The sequence below is a fragment of the Pseudopipra pipra genome, chromosome 10, assembly GCF_036250125.1.
Source record: "Pseudopipra pipra isolate bDixPip1 chromosome 10, bDixPip1.hap1, whole genome shotgun sequence".
Classification (NCBI taxonomy): domain Eukaryota; kingdom Metazoa; phylum Chordata; class Aves; order Passeriformes; family Pipridae; genus Pseudopipra; species Pseudopipra pipra.
In genome coordinates this window covers 3,221,877-3,247,308 of record NC_087558.1, presented here as the reverse complement: position 1 = coordinate 3,247,308, position 25,432 = coordinate 3,221,877, and the positions used below count along the sequence as shown (strand labels likewise).

General features: G+C 38.8%; 2 long non-coding RNA genes across 3 annotated transcripts in view; both read left to right on the top strand.

The window, feature by feature from the left end:
- Nucleotides 1-25,432, top strand: part of LOC135419436 (uncharacterized) — a 522,870-nt gene that overhangs the window by 243,539 nt on the left and 253,899 nt on the right. The window lies entirely within an intron of this gene.
- On the top strand, nt 1,769-21,052 carry LOC135419291 (uncharacterized). The gene is made up of 3 exons (XR_010432905.1): nt 1,769-1,908; nt 14,494-14,573; nt 20,870-21,052. It is a non-coding gene; the product is annotated as an uncharacterized LOC135419291 (long non-coding RNA).

The following is a 25,432-nucleotide window of genomic DNA, read 5'->3' as shown; positions in this document are numbered from 1 at the left end:
GGCCAGAAATTGGTAGTTTTGCCTTTTTTCACTCTTTTTTCTGCAGCTGTAACCTGCACACCGAGGCCAGGCAGCTCTTTGCCATCGTGCAGAGGAGGAACTGGCTGAAGCTCCCTGCACAGACACACCCAGGAGTGCAGTTCAAGTTCACTGTCGTTATGCAGTGAGGAATGGGAGATCTGCTGAGGCAAGAGAATTTATTAACCTTTACTCCCTAAGCCTCGAGGTGCAAATCTACAGGATGAGCCTGTTTCAGTGGTATTTTGGGACTTGGGTTGTTGGTTCTGCACCTGAAGTGGAAGAAGGTACAGAAATGGGAGATACTGGTAGAATAACAGTCAGGATTTCTAACCTTGTTCTGAGAATCAGAAAGATATTTTAGGGATGTTTCCTTACAAAGTGCAGATATAGAAAACCGACTGTTCACTTTTGTTAAATATTTCATCTGAAAAACTGGTGCCTACATGAAGCAAGAAGAGCTTTCTGCATAAGGAAACTTTTTATTCCAGTTTGAGGAAATAATTCTTTCATTTGCTAAGTATTTTTTACACTAGTAAAGATTACTGAATTCAAGGTTCACTTACTGAACTGCAGTGAATTATACTCAGAATTTTATAAACTTTGTTGCCTTTGTAGCCTTTGTCAAGTGAGAAACTCAGTCTGTGTTGTGCCACTCAATATTTTTTCCACTGATTGCAGTAGTATTTCAGATGAGTCTCCAGGGAAAGAGAGTTACAGCCTTTTGTTCAGAAAGTCATCAAAACCAGGCAGCTTATGATCTTTATCAGCAAAATTATTTGCATTTCTTTTGCTATAGTATCAGAGAGAGGAAAGAGGGACAGAGAATGAAACAAATAAAAAAGAGTAGGGCTGTTTGGCAGAGGTTCTAAAGCAAAGCCTGAAGTGTATTTATGGTTATAATTTTGCACAGATCACTTGGTGCCCTAACACCGTGCTGCTGATCACAACATAAATCACACTTTAATTTTAACCTTTGCAATTCATCAATAGTTTCAATATCAAATATAATTCAGCTCTGACACTATTGGTTTACAGGTAAGTGGAATAAGAATGGAGGAGACTTGGTAATGGATTAGTTGGCCTGTCAACAGAGGCAGAAAGATTCATGTTGTCTTCTCTATGTTTCTATCACATGCACGAAGCTATAAATAATGGCAACAGCTAATCAGACACAAGAAAGATATATGCTGTCATTGAAAATCAGTTATTTCTACCATCTAAGCTTTAAAAATTTAGCCACTGAAAAGGAATCCATTTAGTAAAAGAGCATTTTGCTGCTTGTTTTGCAAGCCATATATATTTAAAGGGTTTTCCTTTTAAAGATTTAAAAGAATTATTTTCTTTGGTCATGGTCTGCTTCTGAAGAAGTGCTTATGTAACTCCAGGGAATTAGCAATGTTTTTGGGAAAAGAACATCTTATTTGGCCAAACATTTTTTTTTTCTTTGAACATGGTAAAACTGGAATTTGGCTTATTTTCCTGCTAAATGTAAAGATACAAAATTTGTCTGCTCTGAGTTTTCTTAGTCCAAACTTCTTCGCTCAGGTACTGGAATTTTAAAATATGTCTGACCTCTAAGGGCTTCAAGTTTCCAACAGCTCCCCCAATGCTTCCCTCCAGTCTTAGCTCAGGAATTCAATGGGATGAAGAGGGGACTAAATCTGCTTTGTGGTGGGGATGGTGGAGGTGGTAGTGTTGGTGGAACATGAGCCTGTAGAGGCTGATGAATCTCTGTCTTTACAGGTATTAAAAATGTAACTAGGTGTGACCACAGGTGACCTGATTCAGCCTAGAAGTCAGCCCTGCTCTCAGGGACAGAGAGGATCAGAGGGTCTGCAGAGTTCTCTTCCCATCTAAATTATTCTAGATGGTGACCTGTGGCTCCTGGTAAGAAATTTCATGTTATCTCCTGTTTTTTCCTCTCCATTTATCCTAAACCTGTGTGATTTTTTAATTACCTCCAACAGAAGCACAAATGCCCTTGAAGGCTTTACTTGGGATGAAAAATCCTAAATACTCAGAGTTTAATTCTTCCTTGTCCTTATTCATTCTGTTGAATGAATTATTACCATCATACTAAATTTCTACATAGAACCAATAATTCAATGTTTATAATAATCATCATCTCCTTTGTGCTAAGTCTCATACTCAGAATATTGACACAGACATTCTATAAAGTTTATGGCTTGTGGTGTAACGTCAATATGAGTGAAAAACACCAGGAGAACTGGTCCTGCATTGATGTGTATGTGAGTGAGCCTTCTTCCCTCTCCTTCTTCTTGCCAGGGGTCACAGGGATCCCTGGAAAATGCTAAAACTCTTTAGTGACACACTGACACACAACCTTCAGAACAGTTTAAGACCTTTAAGGGAAACGGTTGGAAATCTGCCAGTGCTGGGCATGGGATACTTGTCTGCACTGATGAGATTACAGAGCATGAGGACTGTGAAAGGCACTGGAAGTTTGAGTTTTCCTTACCAAAGTTGTACAAATACACCATATATTTCTGTTTTACCTGATTTGTGCAGATCATTTGTTACCTCCAAGGAAATACTGAGAGAACTTTTACTCCACAGGAGTGTCCTGATCTCTATGAGAAGTTTGCATTTGCTGGGTTTTTTTGAGGGAGCAGTTGATATGTTTGTGTGGGTTTGGGTTTGTGGTTTTTTTGCTACATTTTATTATGTGTTTAATTGGTGGACTGGGACTGCTCAAAAAAATGTCCATGTCCATGTTGCCTTTTAGGAAAATCAGTCTCCTTTAAAAATGCTCAGGTGTGTGTGTAGTACATTATTATTCTAAAGTTATATATTGGCTGAAGAAAGTGAAAAGAATCCTTTAAAGATCTACTCTTATAGGAGGACATCACATGCAATTTATCATATATCAGGCATTGTCAATTAATCCAAATGCTGCTTCTTCCTTCCTTCCTTCCTCCCTCCCTGCCTCCCTCCCTTCTTTCTTCCCTTCCTTTATAAAATCCTGGACAAATTAAAGAAAATTAATCCAGATCTAAACCTCCATAAATGTTGGAAAAAAAATAAAAATTATCGTGTTCAATTGAAAATCAGAATCTCCTGTAGAAGGATTATACATAAGATTTTTGGACTGAGCTTGGAGTAATAAAAAAGACATGGTATCAACCTGAGTGTTGCATTTTCCAGTGGTTTGTGTCACATCATGGAATTAACCTGGATGTTTCCCATCTTTATTCCTGAAGAACTTTGTCTGAGGAGTTCTGTGTGACACCTCTGGTAGATAATTTTGAAGGCAAAGTGTGTTACAGTGCTATTGACTTTGATTCTGACATTAAGATAGTAATGTGGAGCAAAAAGAAGTAGTCTTAATTCAGATGAAATTGTCAAGTAGGGATTTAAACACAAGAATATAGAATATACAGCAACAATGAATAGAAGGATCCTCAGCCACAGGGTTTTTTCCATATACAGAATGTACCCCACGGATTTTGGTGGCACCTGTAGGGGAGGTGAAATCACAGGTACAGATCAGAGCCTTGGTGAAGATGAAATGGTGACAGGACAGTGTTTGAGCATGTAAAGGCTGCTGCCTCCTTGTCTTTACAGCAGAAAATGTAACTGAAATGGACTTTTAGAATGGGCCTAAGCCATGATTTTGAACCTTTGGTGCTCTCTGGATAAATTACTGCTTATGAAAGGCTTCATTACCTTCTGGAAGCCTGACCATAAGCAGAAGCAGGGAAAGGAGAAGTGCTTTTTATCATTTCTTTGAGAAACCCAGCACACTCACAGTACAGGCCAGTAATTGTACATCACTTTTCTCTGACACATTATGGAAAAAAGAAAAGGCATTAGAGAGTCAGGTAAAGAGACTAATCTTGTTGAAACATTACATTTGAGCTAACAGCTTATGTTAGAGGAATGCCATCCTTTATGCTCTGGGAAGCAGTTTAGTCCGTGACTGCTATGCAAGAGTTTGGAAATTCGAGTGCAGAATCTCCTACAATGCTTTGTGCAGCTGGTTTGAGCTGTAGGGAATCAAGGATAATCCCCTGGTTAGGTCTCACAGTGCTTACTGTGATAGATCTTGGTGGGACTTACTGGTAAAACACAAATAAAATTGCATTTCAGTAGCAGAAATTGAGTGCTGAGTGCTCTCTTACCTAAAAAGAGATCAAAATCATCCCCAGAACTTATTTTGAATATTCATGGGTTGGTGTAGGTACTGAAGTGTGAGAAGCCTGCAGAGCTGGGACAGCTGTCAGTTGTATCACAAGATGTTTTGTCCTTAAAAAAACCTTCACAAAAGGTAGGAGAAAAGCTTATTATTCTGGAATGACTCCAGTGCCAGCCACTTCATATCGTTCAGCATCAAGATTACCAACTCCTACAGCTCTCTCTTTTGAAAAAGTCGCTGAATTCAGCTCTGCTCCCAAAGACCAGACCATAAATACCAGTGCCTTAGATAAAGTCAATGCATCATTTCCCTTGACGTGTCCCACAGCATCTCCAGGTTTGGCTGGAAATGATTTGGGTGGCAATTTCAGGCTCTCAGATCTGAAGCAGAGGTGTAGATCTTGTCAAGGCACTGAAAAGGGGGAGTAAGAAGTTGCTGAATGTACAAGAAAAGGATGGTTTATATGTTCTATTATTTCTCCTCGACTTGCAATTGTAGTTTTTTAATTGCTTCTCTTTGTTCTTTGAGCCACCATTGTTATCTGGAACTGGAGTGTTTTTTACTTCATCTTAAGATCAGCCCTGAAGAGCACAGAATTCATTTCTCCTTTCCCAGCCATGAGCCCCAATTTACCATTTACTGATCCTGCGTGTGTCTCTCCATAGGACCCACCCTAAAAAAGTGTCATTGCACCTTCAATGACATCAGATTTTAACCTATATTCAGGAAAATACTGACAGCTGTCAATATTCTTCAGCCTGGTTTTGTTACTGATAGTTATTGAAAGAACTCAGTGTTAAAGGCAAATGGAAAAGTCTTGCTGCCATGTTCCCTAGGAAGTTATCAGCAATCACTACCCAAGCTTGTAAAACATTAAATCACTTGTGAAAGGTGGGAGATTAATAAGAGGAACTTTAATCTTCTCTTCACTTATTGCAGCACAAACAACACGATGTACAACGGTGAAGGGAGGAAACCAAAGCATTTTTTCCCCCTTGAGCAGCTTGCTAAATCCATCACTGCCTGAAAAGAAACTTCAGCAGAGTCTCTGCTAGCTCAGAAGGGCCCTGACAGATTCCAATCAGTCACAGGGCACATGTGGAGCCGTGGAACTCCTGGAAACCGGCTTCCAAATCGCTGCCAACAGTTGTAATGAGTTCCCACTGCAATCACCCCAAAGTCAGTCCCTGCAGCAATCCAAGGTGGTCCAGAGCAGGACACACCATGTCCTGGGGCAGCTTTAGAGCTCACACACCAGTATCAACACAATATTTCACCTTCTGCTCCATTTGAAATGTATTTGTGTCAGATCTTGAATCAACACACTCAAAGCTCTGCTTGGGCTATGAAAGAATGGGGTTGTAACTTTTCCAAGTAGCCAACTTCTCATATTGTATTTATATTCTCTATAAGGCTTCTGGCTGTTCAATATCCATTTGGGACAATCCAGTCAGTCATTTGAGTCTCTGGTATCGGGAATTTTTAACTGTCAGCAGAGCAGGAGCCTTTCCCAGGCCCTAAAAAGTAATAAAACTTCTTTCTCTACTTCTCTCCATCTGCCATCTCCAGTTTTCTGTCTTCCCAGGTCTCCCCACAGCAGACAATCACTGCCATTAAGACAAAGCACTTTCTTTCCTGAGATGGGAGAGCTTGTACAGAGAAAAAAAAGGAGAAAGGGAAAAACAATGGGATATTTCTCTGCAAAGGGCACCTGTCTTTTACAGAGGATAGAGTGTTGCCAGATGAGCTTAGCAACAGTATTAATCAACCCATGGAGACATCTCTCTTATTTTTTCCCTTTGTAGGAAAAATCTTTAGAAGAAAACAATCCAGGCAGAGGCAGAAATGCAGCATCATTTGGGGGTGGGGGGGGCTGCTTTTCTCCTTGATAAGTCAGCCCTGCTCTCTCCGGTGGAAATTCTTTAGGGAAAATATACTTTCTGTTTAAGTTGATACCAAAATATAGGCTTTGAGAGTTTGTAGGTTTATTTGTTGTTTAACAAAAGTTGATTATTTCTTTGAGGGGCTCCACTCATCATCATCATCATCATAATAATTAATAATAATAATAATCCTATTTAATTGTTTGGTTGTGTCAGGACCCTTGATTGAAGAAAATCACCTTCACTGCAGGTGCCCACAAATGGCAGTGAAAGACTCAGGCAAGTTTCTGTGCTAATAATTTATTCTTTGCAGAGGTTTTTTACTCAGCTGTTGGGAATTGTAGAGAAGTGCATATCAGTATATCAAAGCATTCTACAAACCCTGTAAAGCAGGGAACTGACGCTTTATTGATGCTTATTTTAGACTGACAGCAAAACCGAGTGATTCACCCAGATTCCCCTGACAAAGGCTGTCCTTCCCCCCCTGCACCTCACTGTGGCTCCTCTCCATGTTCTCAGAAGGCATCTGGCTGCAAAGTTCTTCAGAATGAATAGAAAATGCTTCCACCAGTGTGGGATTTTTGCCTTTCTTTGTACTGCATTAATGAAAACTCCCACTGCTGCCAGGGGATTAGGATGGATGGATGGATGCAGGATGCCAAGGCAAAGCCCACCCTTGATGGAGACAGATGCAGGATTTGATGTCTTACAACCCCTTGCAAAGGCACTTGAAATACCTGAATAAACTCAATGAAAATACAGAGTGAAAACTAAAAACAATACTGAAGTTTTCTTCAGAAACAGAAAAAAACCACCTCATTTTGGAACAAAACTAACTATTCCAGAGAGACAAAGACTTTTCCATGAAAGACAATTCCACAGTCTTATTTTCCGCATCTCTAAACCAGAAAATATGTCATTGAAAGAAAGACAGTGTCACTTAACTCCAAAGAATATAAGTAAATAAAATGCTTATTGCCCAGGCAATAAGTAAAAAATCTCTGAAGTAGATTGAAACTGTTGAGTGAGGTTGTTAAGAAACATTCGTCCACTGCAAAGACTGTTAATTTCTACTTGAACTCCTATTGAAATGTCCCAGAGATGCCAGTAAAAAACCCAATTTTTTTGTTCTTTTTTATTTCCATATAGTTTATTATTTTTACCAGTATCCTCATGGACTCTTTATTCCTTGTTTGTGGGGTTTTTTGACTGTATCACACTGGAAAGTGAGACTGACAGTTAATAATTGTATAGGAAGGGCCTTCTTGACATTCTTATCATTGAGAGGATGAATACTAAAGTGAGTGTAACAATAAAGTATAATAATAAAGTGAATATCTTTCTTCTCCTTGTGCTTATCAGTATTAGCAGCTCTTTCAAAGTGACTCCTTAAATTCTGTTTGCATATATGGGCAGTGAGCCTTATTTTCAGACTGTGTTAGAGGGAAGATAGGATCAGACACTTACAAATTTCCATATAAACCCATTTTTACATGTTAAATTTTTCCTCTCCTTCCCTCAGCTGCTGGAGAATGAAAACGGTCTGGAAAATATCTGTGTTCCTTCTGGCCCTGCTGCCACCAGAAATCTTTGGCCAGTCCTGTTTGCCCTTGGTCACCAAAGTCTTTCAGAAAAGAAAAAGCAAAATCAATAGGAATTTTATCTGATTTTCACTCAGATTCATTGCCTGCCCATCCTTCCTTCCAATCAGTTAAATTAATGGTTGAGAACCTGAACTAAAGGAAAATCAAACAAGTTTTGTACTGGAACTCTTTGAGGCAAAGGGCAGAAAAAGAGAGGGTGCACAGAAAAATATGGAAAGTTCAGAACATTGGATAAAATCCAGGAATTTGTGACTGAAAGTGGATAAATGCATAGCATTTCTCTCAAGGGGTGGAAAAAAAAAGAATAACAAGCAGAAATAAAATACAGGAGAGCAGGAGGGAGGGCAGCAATGCAGAAAGGATTCTGAGAGACAGCAGGTAACAAATTAAATAAAAGTGAAATGTGAGGCTATTAGGGGAAAATGCCACAGCTATTTTGGAGTGCATTCCTCACGAGGGGAGAAAAGGGATAATGCACATTCCCATATCCTGCCTGTGATTATAACCAGACTATTGTGTGCACTGGGGGAGAACCACCAGGAATTGATGCTGCTGAGACACCAGAGGTGGCCAAGCAAGAGGTGCCCCTACACTCCCTGCTAACGGGGTCCTTGGAAAGTCACTGAGGGTTTTTTTCAGTGATCTCTGATGCCCAGAAGAGAATTAAAAGGATGCCAGGGAGAGTTTGGAGAGGGAAGATTCATTTAGCACTTGGCCAGGACTGTGACAACAGCCTTTTGTGTCGCTGTGTCGTGGCAGTGACTGACTCCTAAATTTGAGGGCTAAGGAACAACTGCTCTCCTTGCTGAGTCAGAGTGATGTGCTCAAGAGAATCGTCAGAAACTCAAGAAGGAGCTGAATATCAGTTCAAATAAGTGATATTTTCTGCACTGCCCCACATTTTCTCTCCTGCTCCTCCACCATTTCCCAGCACTGTTTCTGTGGCAGGTGAAGGTATGAAAGCAAGTGCGTGTTGATCAGGAATCAAAACAAATGTTTCATTTTTGGTGTGAATTCTGTCCTGCTTTGGAAGATTTCAAGTTAGGGAAGCGGAAGATAATTGCAGGGCTTTTGATAAGTCCTTGGTGTGCATCAGAGATCATTCAGTTCTGTCAGACAGGCCCACTCCAAAAAATCTGCGCTCTTTATGACACTTCAGATTATTTTCCAGTGTCATTAACATTTTCACCTCAAATATTTTGAAAGCATTTCATAATTAGCTAATGGATACCCACAAGAGTTAATCGAGGAAGAGATCAACAAGTAGCATACAGTCCCTCTCTTAAAACTAACTATTCTTTAAAAAGCTGAACACTTGCTGTTGTATCCTGTAACAAACATGCTCAAAGCTCTCTCACTGTCCTTTGACACTTGGAAAAGGGAATCTCAAATCCTCTAAAACATCTGAATTTAAAACCAAATTGATGTCCAAACTCTTCCTTCATTTTCTGCTTTAACTTTCCTTGTTCTTTGAGACTGGCCTCTTTTCCCTTTGCCTCGTCTCTCACCAACATCATTCCACAAATTCAAAGTGCAAGAGTCGGAGGAAAAACAAATTAAGGAAAAAATCTTGTAAAATGTGAGGGGTTCTAAATCTTCCAGTCATATTCAAAATCACCTTCTAGGCAAGCTACAATAATTTTTTAATTAAGACTTGTAATTTTGAAAGACACCCCACTGATAGGATCAGTTAGTCACTCCAGTTGGTTCAGATATCTCAATATATTTCTGGTTTCAAGTTTATAATTATGCTGAAAAATGCAATAACAATCTGTTGCATGATAGATTATACTTTTATGTGTTGAAAATTCAATATTCTTGAATAGCACTCATTTTTTACAGTCCTTTGGAAAGGAAGAGGGCGACGAAGCCCACAAACCCCTGCTTTCCTCAGCCTTCTTAATTCTTAGTGCTCGAGGCAAAATAGCTTCAAAATTACCTTGTAGATACTTTCTAAAATCCTCTCTCACATTTGTTTTCCACTCAGATCATACTTTTATTACTGTGAAATAAATAAATACATTCATATTATGCATATAACTCTACGATTTCCTTTGAAGTGTTTCTTACAGGCAAAAAGGCTTTGATAAGGGGATGTCTAAATGTTTACAGATTTTCACTACAGCTACACTGTGATGTTATCATATTATTTTCTCATACTGTTGGTCTTGTTTGGGCTTTTTTGTTTTTTTGGTTGGTTTGTTTAATAAATATTGATTCATAGAATCACAGACTGGTTTGGGTTGAAAGGGACCTCAAAAATCACCCAGTTCCACCCCCTGCCATGGGCAGGGACACCTTCCACTAGACCACGTTTTTCAAAGCCCCATCCAATTCTTGGTGTTTTATTTGGGATGTTAGAGAAATAACATCCCATCATTTACTCTTCCTTCCAAAGAGCAGTAATATAATAAATTGTTAAGACAGATTTAGTGCATTTGTGACAAGGTGCACATGGGACAGTGAAGAAAACTGTTTATATCTTTGCTACTCTTCTGAGCAGTCCTTAATTTCACTGTTCATCCACTTGGAGGCTCAGTCCATCGGTCCTTTGAATTATTAAATGTTCCAACCAAGTTGGACAGGAGTTACTTGGAGTAACCTGGTCCAGTGGAAGGTATCCCTGCCTGTGGCAGGGGGTTGAAATGAGATGAGCTTTAAGATCCCTCCCAACCCAAACCATTCTATGATTCTATGACTCATTTTCCAGCAACTCTTCCTCCCCTGGCAGCCCTACGTGATCCATATGGGAAAGAGGGACCTTACCCCCCAGAAATACACAGCAGAGCTGTTGGGGCTGCTGTGAGGGCAAGATAAGGACAGCAAAATCCAGGCAGGGGAGTTCAGATCAGGCTGCAAAATCTCCTGCAAAAGGAGAATAGTTTTGCCTGAACCCAGCTCCAGATTGCTGCCACCACTGCCTGGGCAGCTTAAAGCAGAGTTGATTATCTCCCAATTACACTGCAGTAGCTTTGCACTGCTATTTTGTTATCTTTTCCTCCAGGATTTCCATTGGTTTTGATAGGAATTAAATCAGCTTCTTGCTGTTTGCCTTTGCATCCTGACGCTTTAAAAGATGTGGAGTCAGGATCAGGGAGCTGGTCCTGATGGAGCTTTACACATCACTGGCTTCATCCACATCCTTCCCTCCACGCCTGCTTAATAGTTGAGTTCCTCTTAGACACTCAGATTCAAATAAAAAATAAATAATAAGCCCTAAGCCGTCCCTTTTGGAAGAAACTCCTCATTAATATTTGTTCATATTCAGGAGATGTTTGCTTCATAAAGACAACTGACATTTAAAATTCAATCAATTATAATCTCCCCTCAAATTTTGTGCTAACAGAATCAAGCACGAGCAGTGCACAATGGTTAAATTAGAAAACAATTAGGAATAATAGCTCCTTTAGGTCATAATATTGTTAAATAAAATTAAGCTTTGCATTAATTGTTTCAGATGTTTCAAACTGACAACTATTTCAAGTCAGACTTCAACAGGTTTTGAGCTCAAATTTTCCACATTAAGAATAGGTTGTTTCACGTGTGAAGAACTGTGTTTTCTAATCTCTAGTATTTTATCCATGTGATTCACTTACTTGATTCTTTTTGCACTTTTTAAGGAAAAAGAATTTTGACTAAATATGTCAGGAAAGACCAAGAATAATGTGAAATCCATAATAATAAAATAATGTGAAATGAAGCGAGAATTGCTTAAACTTTTAAAAAATAAATTAACTAAAGTTTAATGACATTGGAAATTTAATTTAAAAATAGAAAACTCTCAATACCTTATTGTCAAATTCTGAAAATGAGCATGGATTTGTGACTAGGCAGACAACTGTTCCAGATTACTGTTTATATCTGAACTAGGAGTCCTCTGTGATAGAAACTTTAAGTAAAGCTGGGATTTCTTTCCTTTTTTTCAATAGCCAGTACACACAAACAGCCAGGGTGTTTTATTAAATGCTTCATCTTTAAAAATCAGTAATTACACAGCGAAGCCATCTTGACTGTTTTCCCCAACCATCTATTGGGAGCAAAGAAATAAGAAAAGAATATAAGATCATTAAATTGAATGAGTCCTGTAGTTAAAGGTTTTGTAAACTTACTTTACAGGTTGTATGAGCTCCAGAGAGAGTGTTACAACCTGAGTCAAGGCAAGGGTTTTTTTATCACAAAAAAGTATATTCCTTCTACAAAAGCATTTATTCTTTCTACAAAAATGTTCTGACTTTTCCCCCAAAAGTGAATAAACTTTCTGACTTGTTGATTTTTTTTCCCCATCCTTTTTTCTTGAATTTCAAATTAAATGCAATATTTAGCACTTCCCCCTCTCCCTGGCGAACCTCAGTTTTACCAGTTTACCAGAAGAGTTAACTAGAAGAGGTTTTTTCCCTCCCTTTTTAGTCCTTTATCTTCTGTGCTTCTTTTAGAGCTGATCTACTTGACTTGGAGCAGAAAACCAAGCTCGCTCTCAATTTGAGCTCAGGACATTTATGTCATGATTAACCAAGATTAATAATAATAATAATAATAATAATAATAATAATAATAATAATAATAATAATGGCAATAGCCCCAAAATATCTTAGCAGCCCCTTTGCCTTACGCTGCAGGGATGTTTAAGCAACACTGAATATAATCCCTATGAGGCTGCGAGGTCCTCCTGGAGCTCTTGTAACCTGACTTGGTGATACTGTGTAAATGCCTATGTCTTGAAAATGTTTTACAGCAAATTGTGTTATAATTTTAAGAGTTTCCTGTCACTCTCCCAGTCTGGATGATGTGACTCTCTGCAGACCCCTCACAGTCAGCTCTGACTCGGCCCCGTCGCTGGCAGAGCCATCCCATTATAATGAGCTTCAAGTCTCATCGAGTTAAAATCTTGTGCATCCCCATCTCTGGGAGGTGTTGAAGGCCTCTTAAACCCTCTCCCCATGGCCTTGGAAGAATTATCTTGTGTTTCTGTGCATCCAGAATTTCTGTGGTCACTGGGGAACCTTTCAGAGGGCAGTTTTAACAGGTGCTGACGTGTTTTGTCACTGTGACAGACTGGGCAGAGCTGTAAAGATTTGTTGTCTCCTCGAGTTCTACCACAGCTGGTGGCACCTGTAGGAGAGCTCTTCAAAAGGCAAGTTGCTTAATGAAGGAAAGGGGTGGAGGAGAGAAGAGAGTTTGCATAATTACATCCTTACACCGAGGGAGAACAATCAGCTAATCTTGGTGATAAGCAGGATTTGGGTTTAAGACAGATTGTAGCCCAAAAAAAGCTTTAGTGTGCTGGTAGGTCCTCTCGTCTATCAGTAGAGGAGAGGTAAGTCTAACCCTCATTTTTTTAGTGTTCTTTTGCAGCCCTGCCCAGGGCTGGGAGCCTCAGAGGGTGTTCAACACCTCCAGCTCCTGAGCAGTGACTGGAAAAGCAGCTCCTGATTGCAGAACCTCCCTTCTCCCTCCCCATTAGTGTGCAGCTCATGGAGAAATCCCTAATAGTAACACTGGGACTGAGCTGGAGACATTGAAGCTGAAGAGTTCTTTTACAAGGGAAAGATGTATTAAAAAAAAATGTAAAATGGCCACGGGGCCCCCATTCTCCAGCCTTTCCTCTTTCCTCTTGAAACAACCTGACTAGCTAATGTTTTTGCCTTTTTTTTTTTCTCAGATTTGTCTCAGATCTGAGGTTCCTGTTAATAAATACAAATTTACATATGCCTCTGAATAAATCTTGAGCATTTCATCTTAGACACTCAGTAAGAGACTCTCACCCTTTTTAGGATAAGGGGAAGCTTGCCTTCCCTGTAATAAATCATACACAGGCTCCAGGCAGGCACTAAAATACATGTAAGGCATTGGACATGTCTTGTCCAATTTGTGTTAAAATTTAGAGACAAAAGCTACCTGGGCAGAGCATGTTTTGGGCCAGGCTTTAGATGGACTTTTGAAAGCCTTGCTGGAAGCAGGATTTAACAGAGCACAGATTTCACATAAAGTATTGATCTCACATGTCCCTAACTTGGAGTTTTACTATCTCTAATCAACCTAAACCCCATGTAGTTATTTTTCTTCTCTGATTTGACAAGCAGGCTCACATTGAGGTAGAAGGGTTATTAATACTGTGAGATGAGCTCAATGTATTCCATTAGAGAGAAAGATGGTCAGAAAAATAAAAATATTATGGGAACTGCAAGTAGAGTTTGTTGTGATGCCTGCTGAAAAGAAAATCCAGGGAGCAGCTGGAATTGTTCACAGGGTATATTATCAAGAAACAAATCTCAAGCACTTGGAGTTCAGCTGTTGCCACTTGCACCAAATAGGTGATAAAGTGAATTATGAAGAGCCACAGAGCCATCAGCCCCCTGTCCAAAGCACAGAATGTCTGGCTTTCACCAAAGTAAATGGCACAATATATTAATGGTGTTTAGTCAACCAAAAGAACCAATGGACTTTCACTCAGGTTCTCCAGTCACTTTTATGTGAGCAGTGAAATAGTGTTTTCAAAAGTTTGAAAGAGATGTATCTCGGCAATCCCTGGGAACAGCTTCTCTGCTGAGCTCTGCTGTGATTTATATGAATTAGTATCAGTCTGGCTTGGCTGGAAAATTAAATACTTCAAGTCCCAAGATGTTCAGGTAACTTTTATTCTTAATTTTCTTTTGATAGGTGTAGTGAGGACATTTAAAAGTGGAACAGTCATTCGAATTTTTCACAGAAAGCACAACTATAGATTTTTCTCTCCTTTAGTCCTTAGTGCTTTTTTTTTTCCCCCCTTTTCATGTAATAAAAACTGACTACTTCCTTTCTCCATCAAACATGCTGTACATCTGCCTTTCAGAGGAATTTCAGAGGAATTGTGCCGTGCCTGTTTAGGAAAATGTGTAGAAAATGGCCACCTGCAGTCCTGCTTTTCCACTTGTGAGTATTCCAAGATTCTTGTAAAAGGAAAAAAAAAAACAGATATTTTTATTTAATAACAGACTGTAGTAAGATTTATCATGCCTGGATGTGTGTGGGATTGAGGTTCTTAGTTGTGGGGTTTTTTTTAGTTTTGGGTTTTTTTGATATTGTGGTTGGTTTGGTGGTTATGAGTATTTTTGGGGGAGGGAATTCAGTAAACAAACTGACACTATTGAAAACTAATAAATTCTCTGCAAGGATAAAATGCTGCATTTTTTAAATGGTCTAATCATGTCCAAATCCACTACTATATCTTTCTCAGAGCAGGAAAAAATAACTAAAATTGTATCTCTGTACCATATTGCAGAGACCTAGTGCTGTGTTGTGGGATTTTGTTCAACAGCAGGATTTGATTTAGAAGCTGGAAATGTTTTAAAAGTGAGAAAGCAGAATTTTGTGTTGGTGGGAGATATATCAGAGTGTTTTACCATTAGCTTATCTCTGACTCTCATTGGCATATCCATAACTTTTGTGAGAAAGAAGCAGTAAAACTGCATGGTTTTGGCACTGTGATAATCTGAGACAAAACAATTAGAGAGGAACATGCTTCAAATATTTGGTGGAGCTGTCATTTTAGTGCAAATATTGTGAAGCAAACTTTACAATGTCCCATCAGTCCAAGTGATGGCCTCTGACATTCTGAGATATTCCAGTTTTTTTAATCCAGCAGTGGGTAGAAACACTTTCCTAAGTCCTGATTCTCTCTCTTGGAAGAGCAGCCATCAAGGTCAGGTTTTATCTTTCATTTATACTTTAAATAGTGGATGCAGTTCAAAAGTTTTCCATGTAGGCTCCCATGTAACATGTTCAAAGCCAGATATGATTGAAAACAGTTTGGGGTTTATTATTTTTTTAATTAAATTCTGTGCATGAATCAGAAAAGATGAGGAAGAACAACCTTTAGCTAAATTCAACCAAAACTAGACTTTAATACTGTCACTAATTTGGATGATAAAATATAGGGCTCAAAGGAAGTACAAGAAGTCAGTGGGTTTGTCCTCTTGGTCCAAGGCAGGATCTGTTTTTCCACCATATTTCTGTGGAATTTTTATGGAATCTCAGTCCCTAAATCCTTCCATTGGGATCTCTGTGCATGTTACAGAGGAGAGACTGACTCCTCAAGCACCTCCCTTACAGAAAGTGCAGCAAAGAGCTGTCATGATTAGCACAGCAGCAACCTCACAGCTTCACAAATATCTTATTAATCCAGAGCTCATTCCTCTGAGCTGTACCAGACAGTCAGAAAAGTAGGATGCATTACAAAATTCCTAACACAAACTTCAAAATGTGTTTTCTACCAGTCAGCATTGTATCCCTGAGCAAAGAAGGAAAATGATGTTGAGTGCCTGATTTGACCAGACATGAGTCTGGTGACTTTACATCTGAAGGTAGAAAGTATTTCTACCTTTTAACTATTTGTCAAAAGTAAGACTATTCCAGATACAAAGATTAAAAAAAATCTGGGACAAGCCTGAGAAATTTACAGCTCATTGGAAAATGATTTTTGAGCAGAAAGTATTATCTTTATTTTAAAAAATCCCTGCCTTTGCTACCTCTGTCACCCTGCACCAAACCAAAACAACAGGAGAGCAGCACCAAGAAGTTGCTGTGAAACTTGAATCACTTAGAGATGGAATAAAACTCCTCACAGAGTGCTTCATCTTCTGTGTTCTGCCTTGAGGTGCAGGGGGGGAAGAAATGTTCTCTTTGAAGCCTTTTTTGAAAATGGCAAGATTCAGACAATCTGTAATTATCTGAAATGTCATGATCTAACACATGTTGTCCAAGAAAAGGGCAGGTACCTCCTCCCAGGAGGAACAAACAGGTCTAACCAAGGAAGGGATGGGGTCTGCAGGACAAGCTTTAATGACAGTGCTCTGTTAGGAGAAAGTCTGAAGAAGTATTTAATTTTTTGATAATTTCAGCAATATCCTCAGCATGAAGGACATACTTTTATTTATAAAATGAACTTATTTCCAGCAATAAGCTAAAAAATACAGACTACTGCCACTCAAACCAAAGACCTCATCTGCTGTCACTCATTTTTTACTGCAAACACTACAGAAACACTTTTTTTTTTTTACAGAACAGTAAAACTGTATGTAAAGCATACAGAACTGTATGCTTTAAAGTTAGTAAAGCATAGAGATTTTTTTTTTTTTTTTACTAGAACAAGAAACAGTTACAGTTTGGGGGTTTTAGTTTATTTATTTATTTATTTATTTATTTATTTGGAATTCTCTGGATACAAAGGCTTTTCTGAACCTATTACATTACATACAGTGAATCAGTCTCATGGTCTTCATATAGGAACAAATTTAAATAACTATGGATGCTACACCTGATGATTTAAATTAGGAAAGCCTTTGACAGTCCCCTACTGAAGAATGATAGAAGGAATTAGAAGAAAAAAGGGGGGAAAAGTCTTGAGTGGGAGATGGATCAGCTTGCACAGAGCTGAGAAAGTGGAAGTCAGGGTGAATTTGTGGCTCAGGTTCCACAGGGTGTAGTTTTGTGTTATTCACCAACTGATCACAGAATCCCAGAATGGTTTGGGTTGGAAGGGACCTTTTAGATCACCTTATTCCAACTCCCCTGCCATGGGCAGGGACACCTTCCACTAGACCAAGTGCTTCAAAGCTTGACTCTGGTCATTAATATAGGAATATTTGCACTCATTTTTACAGTCCTGCAAGATTTTTGCAATATACAACTGAAAAATGACCGTCAGGGGATATTTTTTATGAAGCTGAAACACAATGGGAACTTTGCAGAAGCAACCAGAATCCTCCAGGGCTGTGGGTGCAGCATTCCATGGGAGGTCACCTAAGGAATCACTGCTGATACTTTCTCCAAGGGGTTGGTGGCCTTGAAAGGTTTCATTGCAGAAATTGTGCTTTTTGTGGGCTCCAGTGAGATCAAAGCGCTGGGCAACATAAATAATTGTGTGTCAGGCTCACGTCTCACCCTCTCATAATCCAGGGCTGTTTGGGCACCGAGGAAGAATACAATTTATATCAATCCATCAGCTCTGTTTCTGCAAACCATTGTGGATTAGGCTCACTCTTTGTTTGCTCAATTTGCTTGGCTCGGGGCTGGAGTGAGGAGCCTCTTACAACCCCCCTGGAACAGTGTCTGGTAAATAGCATAATTTGTTACATGGCAGAGAGGGGAAAGGGAGGTTTGTGGTGGAGAGTTCTATCAATAAGTGCTTCAGTTTCAATCACAGGTGCATTGCTTTTTTTTATTTCTTCACATAAAGTGATAATGAAGAATGATGACCTCATGTCTAGACCTAAGCTTTTAACTTTGTTGCAGCTCTGGGGGCTTTAATGTTTTTCAAAAAGCAATCAATCAAGTGCCAAAACCTCTCTGGCTAATTACCTCTGAGACTTTCGAAAACTCTCCATTCTTTCCTCCTAGAAATGTAGTATTTATAAATTGCTTTGTTGAAGCACAAACTGGGTTATGGCCTATTCTCCTCTCCACCTCGTTTTGCTTCTGCCCTGTACTTAATGGAAGGGCTGATGTTGTGAATCTCAGCTTTGGACAGTGTTTCTTTCTCTCTCATCATTGTTTCCTCCTGAACACCACTGGAAAAAAACCCCCATATTTATCTCATGATATAAGAATATTTATTGTGAGTATCTTGGGGAGGGAACCTAAGAAATGTAATTGGTGAACACTCAGTCACCCAAAGACTTGGTGTGGCCCGGATCGGGTGACATGAATTTGTTTGACTAAATTTGGGATTTCTTTGAATTCTCAATTAACCCAGAGGTGTTTCAAACAGAAAAATATATAATCAAGATTAAACAAATAAGAGAAAGAAAAGAAAAAAAGCTGGAATGGACTTCTGGAAGTCTAGTAGTTCAACTTTCTGCTTCAAGCAAGGCAAACCTCAGAGCTACATCAGGGAGACCAAGGATTTCTTTGGGCAACCATTCCAAACTCAGTCCTGTCACAGTGAGGAGTTTTTTCCTTCAGTCTCTGTCCACCTGCTCGATATCTGTTTGCAATTGGGTACCACAGACCACCAGTGCAAAGATCTCAGCAAGAGCCCAAATGAGCTAAAAATGAGCTACACAAGAGGCTGTTTTATATCTTTATGTTTTGATCCAGATGCTTGAATATTTGATCTTTTTTTTCTAATGCTTTCAAGAACTTTTTCATCAAAGAGAGAATATTTGCAAATGTTCCAACACCCAGAGGCAGGAGGCTGGAATTAGGTGATCTTTAAGATCCCTTCCAACCCAAACCATTCTGTGATTCTATACAATGTTTCTGTTTGGATCAAAATGAAAATGTATAATAATAAAAAAAATAATTAAAAAAAGGTCTAAATATATGGGACTAAGCTTCACCTGGTTGATTTTGGGAGTTAGTAGCTTTTCTGTAAACATTAGCTTTAGAGGAACAGATTAAATGACAAACCTAACATTTCAATCTTGAAGTGATGCTCACACTGGGGAATTCTGACCAGAAGCACCAGTTGTGAGAAAATATTAGACAAGAATGTGATTGTGGCACAAGAGAGAACACTGTTAAAAAGCTTTCATTTCACAGAAAGAGTCTACCAAGGCAGAAGTAAAACCAAGATCAAAGCATGTGAGGTGAGGATCTGCAGCAAAACCCATTAGTCTGTTGAACAACAAGGAAGGAAACCCTCAAAGCACGTGGGATGGAGCTGATTGTACAAGAGAACATCGATTATCAGAGTATAATTTCCTTATTATTGCTGAGAAAAACCCTCCAAAACACAATGAAACAATTCTGGATTCAAAATCCGAAAAGCAAAAATGCCTCTGTTATTTTAAGCCACTTATGTGTCATTTTAAGCCACTGAATAATCACCTTCTACAGCCATGAAAGAAGAGTATGGGGCAGGAAATTAATATGGGAACAGTTTATAGAGAATCTTTATATAAATCCTTTGTGTGATGCAAGGGAAAAGTCTCCACAGGAGGTTTAATGTGACATCAGAGAACATGAAGAATTCCTGGTGGCTCCGTTTCAAACCCCAGCGTTGTGAACCTGTAGGACTCTCAGTTCTCTGCCAAACAGAAACATATTTTGAAATGTCAGGATATTTATAGAAGGAAGCAATGCACACGTTTTTATACAGAGAGGAGCTGTTTCTTTCTGTTTGAGTTTTAAGTATTCAGCTGTAACTACTGGGCTGTACAACTGCATCTACCTTGGTTTTTAACCACAAGGATATTTCCTTCGACCTGAATTTTTGTACAACCCTGCAAAGACTGAACATTAAACAGGTCACAGGATAAGTCCTATTGAAAGGGGCACAAAGAGGATATTCAGTCCAAATTATTGCTTAGAATAATTAATGTGCACATTTTCTTGTCAGTCTACACATAAGTGAGAAAATTCAGATATTTTTGCTTTAGGTTATTTCCAAACTCAACATTGTACCGCACAAACACTTCTGAAATAACAATTGGTAAAAAAAAAAACCAAAAAAAACAACACCCTGAGCTTTTCTATTAATACATTTAATATATGTAATACTTTTTGTGACAGTGAGACTTAAAATGATGAAGGGTTTGAAGCTGATCATTAATTTAAATACAATGAAGTAAACACGCAGTTTGTAATCAGATGAAGGATTTTTTTCTCCAAATAAACTGAAGTATAACTCCAATATTCTGAGAACATCAACAAAATCAGGGAATGATTGCAACTGGCATTTATAACAAGCACTAGTTATGGTTGATGTATGAGATAATTATAATGCTTTGCAGGAAAATCTAATAAATCCCAGAACAGTTACTCTGTAAAACCTATTTTTATGGAAATTAGGGTATGAATATCACATCTATTACAGCAAGAGGGCTGCACAGGCAGCTCTGACAGCCTCCATCTAAGGCAGTGGCCCCTCCTGAAAGGTAATTGTTTCTGAAGTTCTGCACATAGAAAATACCTGGTGTCCCATTTTTTTAAATGAAGGTTTGATATTAAAATATGAAAATCTTCATATTTTGCTTGATGAACTTCTAAAGAGTCGTCCCTGTTTTGACACGGAGGTTTAGAGTCTGGACAAATCATGGTGGGTGTAGTTTTTGGGAATCAAGAATACACCAGGAGTACTAGTTCGAGTTAAATTTCTGATTTATCCAGAATTTTATTATTTATATTATTTATTCTGATTTATGATTGTTTTAGCTATGAGTTATAATGAGCAACAACTTTTATTTTTATTCTAAGTTAAATTGAAAAACCTCCTTTTTTTATTTTAGGAGATCAGTAAACTGGAGTTACTTCCGATTTCCACAGCCCAAGGATGGAAACCTTGTCTTCAGTCTTCCATTTACTGTTCTTTAGCTTTCATGGATCTGAAAAGCAAAAGACAGAATATCCTCTAGAGAGCCGACAGATGATTGTGAGAATAACCTGTCACTCCTAATCTTGGTTTTAAAGTGTTTCTTGAATGCTTCAGGTCCTTTTTTTTTTTTTTTCCTGGGAATGCTCTTCAAGTTTTCATCTCTGAGAGATGATAGAAAGTTATTAATATGACTTTATGCTTGTCTGAGCTCCCCAAGGACAAGCTTTCAGTATTAGATACCCAAGATAGGCACCTCTAATCCATTTTGCATCAAACCAGGGCTGCATTTGCACATTTGCAAAGGGTTATAACCAGGAACTTGATGCAGATGCCTGATTTCAAGTGCTGTAGCAAATGGTTCTGGAAAAGATCCCAGTTCTCCAAAAGTCCCATAAACATGAGCTTCACCTTGGACATCAGGTTCCTCTGAAAGCCACAGAACCAGGGGGTTGCTCAGGGGCTTCCTGGAGTCAGAGTTGATTTAGAAACTTAGAAGCAGGTCCTTTGATTAGGTGAATCTGTGCCTTGAGAACTGTCGATAAGCTGATATTTTAGCTCGAGTTATAATTTTTATCACTAATATCTCAGGACTTCTAAAGTAAAGGTGAGTAGCAAACATCCTTCAAGAAAGAACACAGGCAGACAGAACTTCTTTGAGCAGATGTGCCCCTAGAAACAAGATTCACCTCCAATTTCAATTAATATTTCTGCTTGATCCCAGTTGCTCAACTTGCAATATATTTTCTTCTTTAAGTCTTTTTTTTTCGATTCAGTCATCTCACTCCAAGCATTTCTTACACAGCTGACTCAGATGTCCTGTCTCCCTGACATGCAGCAACACTTTTGTCCCGACAAAGCAAGAAATAGAATAATTAAAAATAATGTGGAATTTTAATAAATCTTTGCATCAGATCCTCAGTTTTTGACTTGGAGAAGCTGACACTCTGTCTTCACTCGGGTCTTGAAGGTATTAATTCCCTTTGAGTCATTCTCTAAGCCTTTTGTTAGAGTTCCTCTTCTGTACCTGCTTTTTTTAGAGGAGCCATTTCCCTACAGAATAAGAAATTTCCAAATGAGAAGTGATATGAATCTTTGAGGAGCCAAGTGACTACCACATGAAAAGAAGATAATGGGATATATTTTATCTGGATTGAGAAGCATCTGCCAAGCACATCTCAGAGGAGCTGTCTGTTAAGAAGAGTTTAGAATAGATTGTTTACCCCATTAAATATCAGCAGAAACTCTGCTTTTGCATTGATTTCCTCTATCTATATTCTCAGCTGGGAAAGCACAAAAGGATTTCAGAGAGAAACAAGAAAATATTACAGAGTCATGTAGGAACTGGAGGAAAAATCAGACCTGTGTTTTATTGCATCAAATTCTTTGCTGTCCTGTGTTTATACTCTCCTGGTAATTCTCCCTACACAGTGTCTGTAATTAAAGAGAAGGATTAAGGTCTGGATACAAAATCTGTTACTATTGGGAATTTTTTTCTCAATAAGGTTGAAATCCAGCCTATGGATATAGTTTTATCCAAGAAGGGAAATAAAGACCAGGCTGTATTTCAGTTTGGGGGGAATGTTTATTTCTTTGTTTTGGGTTTGTTGAGGTTTTTTTTTTGGTTAATAATATAGATACTCAGTTTCTCAAAAATATGAACATTTATTAAGGGGACAGATCAATCAAATTAGTCATGTGCTTAACCATCCTGATAAACTGAGATCTTACTTGGTAGTAGGGAGAAGAAATTAAAGCTGGGACATTCCAAAGAGCAATATCCTGGAGTTAACATAACATCTGCATAGAAAATACTGGTGAGAGCCTGGCAAAAGAAACTGTGTTTCTTCCATTTTAATTTCTTCATTAGATTTTTTAATGTATCTCAATTCAAAGGGTTTAACTGGTTTTTTTTTTCTTCAAGAACCTTTCTAAAAGTTCACAGAACCACTACAGAATTAAAGCAGTTTGGTGGGTGCTATAGAATACATTATCTCAAAGATAATATTTTAGCATGAAGAGCTTTTAAAACTTAATCAGCTCGCCAGCACGCATTCCTAATTGATCTCTTCCTCTAGGACTGCTCCATTTTCTTGACCTTTTAATAACTGATGGCTTTAGAGAAAAGACTGTTCACAGAGCTCCTTAAAAGTCAGAAGAAGATCTGAGGTATATTTGCAGGGTCTAAAGAAGACATACCTAAGGCAAGTGGTGGCCTTGTGAAGTTCTGATTTCCTTGTTCTTCCCACACGTTGCAGTGACTCTGCCATGGCCAGAAGCTGGAGATTGGGATCAGCTGAATTCTTCTGTGTTTGAAGATCATTTGGGAGATGTCAGTCACCCACTGCTCCCTCTGTATGTGAGTCTGGCTTATTTACTTTAAATATTTAAAGATAAAATCAAGTCTGTGTGTATTCCAAGTTCTCTGGCTGCTAAACAGCTCCAGGAACAAATAGGTGGTAAAGTCTTTTTCCTCCCCAATAACATCACATATCACTGATGATTCACAGCAGCATCAACAGCAGTTCTTTACTGAGGGTAGGGAGGCCCTGGCACAGGTTTTGCCCATAGAAGCTGTGGCTGCCCCATCCCTGGAAGTGTCCAAGGCCAGGTTGGACGGGGCTTGGAGCAACCTGGGCTAGTGGAAGGTGCCTCTGCCCATGGCAGGGGGTGGAACTTTAAGGTCTCTTCCAAGCCAATGTTGAAATACATTCACAACACTGTAGTCATTTATTTTGACAACACAGCCTTCCCAAAGCAACAGGGCATGTGAGTTCTTTGCTCCAAGGGCAGTTGGGATGGAGTGTTTGATTCCCCCTCTGGAGATGGAGCTGAATAAGACACCTGAGGGGTGACAGTTTTACCAGCTCAGGTGAAGAAGCAGCTCTGGAGTGCTGAGAACTTCATGGGAAGTTTTAATGTTCTTGCTTTGATTGCACCAAAGGGATGAGCCCTGTGGAAACTGCTGAATATACTAAGTCAATAAACATAGTTCAGTATTAAATTGATTGGTACAAACACCTTACAGATGTAAATTATGTACGCTTGAAACCCAAAAAGAAATGTTGTTTCTCTTCTGTCCCCAGCGTGCAGTTCCTTGGTGTACACGGTCATCTGGGATGGGTTTGGATTAAGGGATGTGATTCAAATTCAGACCCATGATGCAGAGTAAAACTCTGATCTCTTAGAGATGGATAAAGCTTTGGGGGATTTGTGCTAGTGAGGCAAAAAGGAGACCCCCATCCAAAAAACTTGCCTACTCAGGTCCCAGGTGGTAAGTGGTTTGTCCATGAAACTCCCACAGAAATTCTTCTCATACTTGACTCTTCCAGGCCCATTTGTTCTCCAAAGTCTCTGACAGTTGATATCTTAAAAAAAGAGGGAGATTCATCAATTATTTTGCTTGAAAAAAAGCCCTGTTAACTTGTTGAGGAGTCTTCAAAAATGAAGTTTAATAACTCCACAAGTTTTAAAAGCCAAATTTTTCCAAACCCCTGTGTATAAAAGGCCTTAGGCATTAAAGAAATGGCAATGGTTCCACCAAAGCAGGGTTGTGTTCTCTCTGCACATCAAATAGCATTGCTAATTATTTCAGTTGAAAAAGACTTCCTTTTGATGAGATTTTTCAGAACAAAAGTTTTCTTAAGTATAATAATTTGTATACATAATACATCTTAGGAGGAATGTCAGATCACAAAGTGATGGAGGCAAACTGGAGCTTCATCAACTCATTATGCAGGAACAGAGAGTGGGAGATGCCGGGATATGAAAAGGAATGGGAAATTACCCCAGAACAGCAGCCAGGATTTCACCCTTTACAACACACAGTCACTTCCTGGGACATCTGTGCATTGTTTGGTGCCCACTTTGATGCTCTTCCCTCTTTAAAGACATGAAATCTTGTCTTTCTTCCATTGAAGTCCAGGGCAAAGCTTCTGCTGGTTCAGTAGGAGAACAGAGCTCATGATTCCCTCTTCCCCACGGAAAACACCCTGGGATTGTTTGCCATATTGGCAGTTCAAAAGCATTGTTCAGAACACAGACTGCTCAGAATTTGTGAAGTGAAAAGTTTTTTGAGAGTTGAATCATGAATTATATAACTGAGGAAACTGTCTATGGGAAGCTAATTTTGAATCACTAAAGCATTTTAATACTTTTTTTTTTTTTTTGAGGTGGCCAAATGTTCATGGGTTTGTATGAATTTATTTTTAGCTCTGCTTTCTCTCCTGACCTGCCTGACCACTGGTCTGGTAAAGATTTGCAGCACTTTTTCTGTCACAAAAAAAGGAAAATACTATGTCATCTCTAATTTACATGTTGGTAACAATGCTTATAGATTTTTCAGCTTTGTCATTAAGTTCTTGTGTGAAATTTCGTGGAAAACTGTGCTTTCAAATCCAAGCTTCCTTCATTTGACTATTTAAATTGAAACACCTGTGTGTATAATCCCTTTCCTCTAAAATTTCTGTGTATTTGGCTA